The sequence below is a fragment of the Tiliqua scincoides genome, chromosome 4 (genome assembly GCF_035046505.1).
Source record: "Tiliqua scincoides isolate rTilSci1 chromosome 4, rTilSci1.hap2, whole genome shotgun sequence".
Classification (NCBI taxonomy): domain Eukaryota; kingdom Metazoa; phylum Chordata; class Lepidosauria; order Squamata; family Scincidae; genus Tiliqua; species Tiliqua scincoides.
In genome coordinates this window covers 71763888-71772848 of record NC_089824.1, presented here as the reverse complement: position 1 = coordinate 71772848, position 8961 = coordinate 71763888, and positions in this window count along the sequence as shown.

Below are 8961 nucleotides of genomic sequence, written 5' to 3'. Positions count from 1 at the left end.
TTGTACCAATAAAAATGATTTTGCAACTGGAATAGGAATCTCTAATTTTTAAGATATTTGTATGCCACTTTTGCATATTAATATTCTTAAATCTAGTTTCCAACTTGAGTACTTCTGAAAAAATGACATTTTTTTGATTGTTTCAAATCATGTTTGTTCATAATGCAGCAAGTAATGTTGTGGAACTGAATTATTTCATAGCTTCCTTTTTAAAGTTCTGATCATGACAATCCAAATATTATGCATACTTCTGGGGCACTGTCCACTAACCTCTCCTCCTTTGCACAAGCACCATTCATTCCAGTAAGTGATGTGCAAAAAAGTACTTGGTGGATCTCATGCTGTGGTTTTAATTATTTGCATTATTTCATCATCCATTTTAGTTCCAATGATTCAGATGGGACTTAAAGACAAATCGCATTTGGGTACAGTAACTGTTGCATGTGTTGGTGTTGCACAGTGAGGTAGTCGCTCTGCTGCTGATAGTTCTTGGAAAATTCTCTGTGAATAGAGAGAGAATTTCTCTCTATCTCATTCTCAATTTCTCATTGTCTACTGCTATGAGACCTCCGTGGCATGTAGAAAGCTGATTACTTTTAAGCTAAGTGTGTGCAATTGGTAGCAGCACTTACTATGCAGGAAATAATTGTATGAAGTTTTGTCGAGTTAAGGGCCCAATCCTATCCAACTTTCCAGTGCAACCACAAAGCAACCCTGAGGTAAGGGAACAGACATTCCCTTACTTTGAGGAGGCCTCCATGACTGCCCCTTATGCCATAACAAATGACATGTTGCATGGAAAAGCAAGTAATGATGGCCCAACATTTTTTAAAATGAAAAAGTGGAGTGAATCAGCAACTGAGTGAGGGGTGAGTGCTTAATCCTCTTCCTGTGAACAATTTTTCTGTTCAGTATTGTCCTTCCAGTTACTTTCCTCTAAAAATCCAATGTGTAAACACGCATCTGCAATGTCATGAAGGGGATCGTAGATGTGGGAGGAAGAGAAAGTGGAGAAAGACAGAGGCATCACCTTACTTTCCCTAACCCAAAGCACAACCATCCCCCCAAGGCTGATTTTCATTTAAACCAGGGGTGTTAAACATAAGGCCCAGGAGCTGGATGCAGTCCACAGAAACTTTTTATCTGGCCCTCAGGCTCTCAGTTGCTGAGCAGTGTAAAGGTGTAACTGATAAAAGGGCAACCGACATGAAAATTAGGCTCTCCTGTATCTTGAAAATGATAAAAATTTGGTATTTTCTTTTCTGTCATATGCAGCAAATGAGTTCCTAAGTGAGAAAAAGTGCTTATTTTTGTTATGACCTTTTTAATGATATCACTTCCGGCCCTCAGCAGGCATCATGAATGCTATTTGGCCCTCTGTACGAAATGAGTTTGACTCCCCTGATTTAAACCAATAACAAAATTTTCAGGCACTTGCATGTGAAACACAGTTTGCCCTTAGCTCTTTTTATATTTTTAGTGAATCAACACTAAGCTTCTGCTTCATTCTGGACAAAATAAAATGAATAGACTGTCTTAACAAATGTAAAAACAGATGACTGAAATAAAATTTTGTATGTAAAAAAGCCTCTGAGACCAACACTGCCATTGCTTTGCTAGCCATCATTAAGTCTAAATGGGTTCTAAGTGTTCAAATCCAATATCAGCTTGAACTAGACAGTAAAACCTGCAAACTGTCCTCTTAAAAATCATTTAGATAATGTTGTTACCAGTGGGGATGTGTTTAATCATATCTGATGAGCAAAGCAAGATGACCCTGGATTTCCCATCTTTCCAATCATCTCTTTCTTCCAGTAAGATGAGGTGAATAAGAACCAGAGAAGGATAAAAGCCAACTTAAAATAATGCTTGTTTAATTAGATTGACACTGCCCAGTAAAGGGAATGGAGGGCCTGTTATCTGGACAAATCCAATTTGTTTGGATTGAGCAAAGTTAAAAGATGCACTGAAAATCAAACAAACTGAGCAGGTCTTCTCTCATCTCCTATCCATTTTTTTTCTCCAACTCACCATGGCAGAGAGCTAAACAGAAATGAATGCAACTTGCATTAATGCAATATTGAACTACTAGAGCAATGATGATTACAGAGTTAGAGATTCAGAAAGGGATAACCACATATATTCTTTCTTATGAAAACTCATGCTAAACCCATTGGATTGTCAATGTGATTACCGAGCAGAGTTTGTTACAAAATGTGATGATTCACTCAATGAACAATGCCATAATAATTGTGACAATGTGCAGTGCCATAATTTGTTGTTATTATCATTAATAAATATGTATATACCTCTTTTCAACAAAGCAACATAGCAAAAAAGTCAATAAATGGCTCCCTGTCCACAAAGTGGTCTCAGTCTAAAAAAAGTTGCAGAAGAGCAACACCAGCAACAGCCACTGGAAAAGCCAGTTGCTCTGCCTCTGCTAAACGTAAGCGGACCCCACTTTAAAGGGTGCCTCTTTGCTCAGTTAGCAGGGGTACAATGTGAGTGGGCTGATTTCCAGTGCCATATTAATTTTGCAAATAATATATGTGGGAAACATTGATAATCCCTTGAGCCAATGGAGAGAAGGAACCAGTAGTGTACTTGTTTGCAGAGTAATGTATTCTTTTTCCTTTCCAGAGCTATGATGTAACAAGGCAGAGTCCAGTCCTTTCTCATTTTCCCACCATGCTAGAGAGAGAGAGAAATCAAGCAGTTGAAAAGTTAAATTCATTAACTTTTGCTGAGTTCAAGTGTTTTTCTTGGTCTTGTAAGCAGCAAAGGAGGGGTGGGCAATGTACAGATGACTCTGCAGAAATTTGGAGGTGCTATTGTAACAGCTATTGGTGCCAACATCTGACTTGTGTGTTCAAATTGATTGTGTACATTTCTATAGCACTACAGCTAAAGAAACCCTCATACTAATTCCAAGCAGCCCAGTCAAAGCATGTACATTTTTAGGTATGACTTCAGTAGGCATCCATTGAACAGAGCCTAGGATCAGAAAAGTCTGCCCAGATGTGTAAAGCTATCCTTAAGGGTGTTTTAAAATATTGGTTTTTTTACTAGACCCTACACAAGCTCTTTGAAAAGGAAAAAAAAGTCCATTTTGGTTGTCCCTCTTAGGGCAATGCCCTCATTTTCAAAGAATTCATTCTTTTTAAGTTTCCATTATTAATAAAATGGACCAATCTCATCACCACTTTGCAATCTGGACTAATAAACACTGTTACCCTATTGGGATTTGGTAAAGTGGCCACATCTGTGAAAGGAACTAAGGATTTTTATTCCCCCAATAGCAAAACTCCTCACTCTTTTCATTGTGGTTGTACCCAAGCTAACAGCAGTGGACCAGGCCTAGTGCCATTGTAGTGTGAAGTAGCATTAATTCCCTTTGCTCTTCAGGAATCACCATGTGAGCACAGCAAGAGATTGTCTGAACAATTTTTATTCCCCACAAGTGTTGAAGTGAGTGATTTTTGCAAGCCTGCTGTTGTTGGCAAGCGTCGAAACGTACCTTTATGGGCAATAAGGTCAGTAGTGCATCACAGACACGGAAAGAGAAGAAAAAAAACACCATGACTAATCCCCTGTAAGTATTGGAGAAGACCAAGCATATATTTCACAGGGGTAGCATTTGGTTGAAATGTTAGAAGTGTTCATGCCTGCATGAAAAACTAAATTAGGTCCTGTTAAAATGTCCAGGTTTGATCTGTGTATACGATGAAGGGTCTAGTTCTTTTTTATCTTTTAGTGGCATTCATGTATGGCAGGGGCTGAATGAAATGTGATGCCTCAACTTTGTTTGGCTATCAGCATGTCTTTGATCTATTTCTCCCACACATTGAACATTTATTTCAAAATTCAAAGACCCCTGGGTGGGCTGCAGTGTAATGTTCATACAAAATACAATCTCAGCTGCTTGAAACACTCATTTGGCAAGAGCGTGTATGTTTCAGTTGAAATTGTACTTGTCAAGTTTGTACTGGCAAGATAAACTTCTTTTGTTTGCTGTCATAGTATTTATTCAAGTGGCCAACAAGCAATTGTATATTTTCTCAAAGAACATTCTTTCCCATGCTCATAAAATGGAAACCAAAATTCTAGATCATGACATTAGGCAGCGGTGACTGACTTGCTAGGGCTTGAGGAGCAGATGTGTGATACTGAGGTCTGCTCAGGCTTACATTCCCCACAGCAAGTGTGCCTATTGAAACTCCATGTGCTATTTGTATTCATACATTGTAATAAGCTGAGAACAAGCCATCCACATACACCATAATTATTAAGGTTACCCTATGACAAACAAGCCACTTAGTCTGAAATCCTATATTTATACACACGTTTCAGGGAGTAAGCCCCACTGAATATGATATGACTTAACTTCTATGACTGAACTAGATAGATTTCAGATGGGATGACGACTCAGAGATTGTATCTTCTGTAAGGTCAGCCAGTGAAATCAGAACTGTGGTGAGATTTGAATTGAAACCTTTCTGACTTACAGCATTTCTTACTGCTGCTTTAAGGCTGCAATCTTATCCTCACTTTCCTGGGAGTAAGTTCCACTGTACACAATAGAACTTCTGAGTAGACATGCTTAGGTTTGTTCCCTAAATAACTAGCAGACTTACATTTTGGGGGCTGGTCATGCTGATTTGGTTGTTTCTCATATGGTCTACCGTTTTACAGATCCCTTTATCCAAGCATTACTGGAATGACGTGGAATCCAGGTATGAATAAGCTGCTGCAGTGCTCCCTCAGCAACACAAACTGGGGCTGAAAACATTTTTTCAAGACACTGTTGATTGATCCAGAGCTCTTACCCCTGCTAACTGGGTAAGAGGCACTTTTTAAGTAGGTGCTCCTCTTTTATTTAGCAGGGGGAGAGTAACTGGCCCTCCTCAGCCCAGCACTGTCTTTTCTAGTAGCTGTCCACTGGTGTTCTTTTGTATCTTTTAAGATGGTGTGCCCTTTTGGGACAGGGAGCCATTTGTTTGATTTTCTCTGTAAACCGCTTTGTGAACTTTCTGTTGAAAAGCGGTATATAAATACTGTTAATAATAAAAAATAACTGACCACTGATATTGAAGTTCTTCAGGAAACAGGACTGAAATGGGTTCTCTGCATGAAGTCTTTCATATATTTAATTGGCACAGTAACAGCATTAATTAAGTTTGCCTATGTGATTTAGGATTTATGGTCAGCAATGTATTAATATGCTGAGGTCTCGATTATTTTATTGTGCCTTATATCATCTGTAAGAGGCTCTATATAAGCTCAGAAGATAAAGATCATTTTTAAGGCACTCTGTCCAACATAATTTAATGTAGTGTACATTACACCATCAAGCAACAAATTGTTCCTCCTGATTACTTTAATTTTCAGAGTGGAATCACATCACCCCCTAGCTATCATGGTGAGGACAATGAGATTATTTGAACTGTGCCCACAGAAACTACTTTGCATTTACCACGGTGTTATTCAGGGGTGACCATTGTCTCAGTTTTGTGGCAACACAACACACACTGACATCAGTTTGATCTCATTGTTGTTCAATGAGGTGCCTGATCATTCGTACTTCATACGGGCTCCTACATCAGTGCCAACTGTGTCCCTGACAGCTTCTTGGTCGGAGGACAGCTGTGTTGATCTGAATCCAAAGATCTGTTACCCATCAGCACATTCCACATGAAAGAATGGGAATACTGTTCGAACATTTCAAAGACTATCAAGTTGATAATACCAAAGGAGAATTTCCAAGGGATACTGGGGGGAGGGGGGGGCCTTTCCAACAGGCACATGTGAGATAGCTGCAGCTAGCTTGAAAAAGTAGAGCACCTTCAGGGAAGTCTTGGTTTGAGGCCTTCTCAAAAGAAATTCCACGTTTCAAATCAACATTCCAGTGATTCCACTCCTGAAATTGCCAATTGCAGAAGCAAAGAATGTGGCTTATTTCAAGTCCACTAACTCACTACACTTTTTTTCTGCACAGATGTTGAAGGAGCAGGATTGTGTATGCACAAATGCACAAAGATCACCAGAGACCTATTGTTAGTTGTAACTTATTAACAGCCCAATCCTCTCCACACTTTCCTGGGAGTAAGCCCCATTGACTCTAATGGGACTGCTGAGTAGATATGCTTAGGATTGGGCTGCAAGCTAGGTACATGCAAATGAACAGGTGCCAGTCACTTTTCTAAAGCCATTAGCCCATTTCTGCCCAGCCCACCGGTGTACAGATTTGATCCCTGTTGTGTATCTGCAACGCTGGGCAGAAATGGCTTTTAATATGGTAACTCCCACACTTTGACTGGAAACCAAACAAGCTCTACAGAGCTTCAAAGGGAACATATGACTTTCCCTGATGGACAACCAATTTGTAGCACACATTCAGCTTGAAAGTGTTTTTCCCAGCATCTCAGAGCCCTACCTCTGTCTTGCCAGGGCTGGCCCAAGACCTCCTGATGCCTAAGGCAGCATGCCAAGTGCTGCCCCCTTACTCAACCAAGTGCAGGTCCTGCTCCTCCCACTCCCCAATTTTCTAGCTCTGCAATCTCCTACTTTCCACATTTTCTCTTTCTGTCCCCTTTTTTTTCCAGTCCAGGTAGTAGAAAGAGAAGGCGAAGCAGTGGAGCCAGGCAGGCAGGCAGAGGTGAGTCCCACCAATCTGCTTCCTGAGGCAGCTATATCAGTTGGCTTCATGGGTAGACCAGCCCTGTATCTGGCTATGAGCCTCACTGAGTTGGCAAATCAGTCTTTGTGAAAAGTGCAGCATTTGGAAGAATTTTGTGAGTTTTAGCATTCACCCATAAATGTCCTTCCAGGCAGGTATAGAGAAGCAATGGGGTTTTTGCAATGCTGTTTGCACAACACCAAATTATCATGGAAAATCCACAATGTGTCATCTTTGCCAGCCAATTTGCTGCAGCCCCTCCTTCAGTGATAGCTGCCAGTGCACCCCTTTTGATTGTTTCACTCATCTTACCGCATATTAGGAGAACCTCTTCATTTAAGTGTATCAGAACATTTTCCCCTAGTTCTTGCTTATACACAATTTCACAAAACAGTAGTGCAGGAACAGCAGCAACCCACCTTGTTTTTTTGTCCACCTTTATTCCCATTACTATTTAAAACCCCTTGTTTGTTTTGTGTTTTCTGAACAATCTTAAACACAAAAGAACTCATTAACTGACCAGATGCAGCCAATTTAATATAGCTCTTTTCATTGCCTTTCATATCTATGATAGTTTCTGTTCAATTTTGCATCCAATTAAACACACTTTTGCAGATGTTTAAATTTAACCAGGATATCTCAATTAAAAATATCATTTATGTTTCATACATTGGACGGCATTTCAGCTTTGATCCCCAGAAGACGTAAGCCTCTGGAAGGAATTTTGCTTTGAAGTTTAATGCCCATAAAGAATTTTTTTTCTTTAACCAAATCAGTAATGAGGAACTTTGAAATTAATCAGTTGTCATTAAGGGATAAAATCACAAGGCTCATCCTTCCAAATAAGGTTACTGTAATCACAATATAAAATCCAGTATAGACAACGATATATCTGCATACATCATTGTGATTTACTGATTCTGGACCCCACACTACTAACCTTCCCAGTTTCAGTTACACCCCTATTCACAACTTTTCCATGGGGGTGTTTCAGCTTAGGTGAAAAGCAATGTGGAGGGGTGGAGAGGCAACAACTGAAAGGGAAGAAGATTCTCAAGCAATCATTGCCTCTTTTTCTTCCTGCATTACATTGGATGTTTGCTCACCAGTTAGAGGTGTGCATATAAATATATACAGACACACAGAGAGAGTGAGAGAGAAGAACATTCAAGGATCTTCAGAGTGAAAATGATCAATGTAGCAATTAAAGATTAACAGTTATTCTGGCAGGAGCTTTCATGCGTATGGCCTACTTCAGCAGATGCACGTTCAAATTAAATAGATAAAATTTATAAACATTTATGGCACAACGGATGCGAGAGTCTTTAAGATGCCACAGGCTCTTTCTCTTCTTTTGCTGCTGCCGCTCTGGACTCCAGTGTTAACCACTTTTCAGCCTTTTCCCTTCAAGTGGGCCACTCGGCTCTTTGCAGACCCATCTCTTGTTAGCTGCTATGAAAATCCTAATAATGATAATAGTAGTATTTATATACCGCCTTTCTGGTCATCGGATTACTCCTCTGACTTTATTCAGGACATTTCGCATAGGCAGGCTATCTCTAAACCCCCGGGGGGATTTTTACAATAACAGAAAGGTTCTATCATTCAAGAACCGCACAACATTTCAGATGGCTCTTTCACAGTCTGGTATCACTTCTGGCCCCCAGTTGCCTCCCACACTGACTGACAAGCAGCTCCTTCATCTCTCACTTGAAGGGCAGCCAAGACGCTGCTTCGCTCACACCAAAGAGCAGGTGGAATAACTCAGCTCGCCATTCTCAGAGCTGCTGGTGGCCTCGAACTGGCAATCTTCAGATGTTATTTTTGGGCTAACAGAGGCTCTGCCTTCTGGACCAGACCTCCTGCCCAGTGCCCAGATGCAGTGTAGAACAGAACTAAAGGTGGTCTCTCCCATTTAAAACAGGTAAATGTCGCCAGGATGTTAGGAGTTTGGGCTGAATTCACTGTGTATAGATGCTAGCGAAAGTGTTTTTTTTCCCCCTTAAGCATGACATATGAGTAAAATGTTGGACATAATTTTAACAAATGTTATCCATAAAAGTTTATAATTATATAATTTTCTTATTGTTGGTTTGTTTTATGCATTGATTTATGTTGATTTATTTTTGTTGTGTTTTATCTTTTTTGTAAATCACTTAGCATGTCCTTGGACAGGCAGGAAATGAAGGAAATGTTTTTGTTGTTAGGGTCTTTAGTAGCAGGGACAGGGATCCTGGGGATGCAGCAGAAGCGATCTTCATTAAAGTTCAAAAGCTAGAACT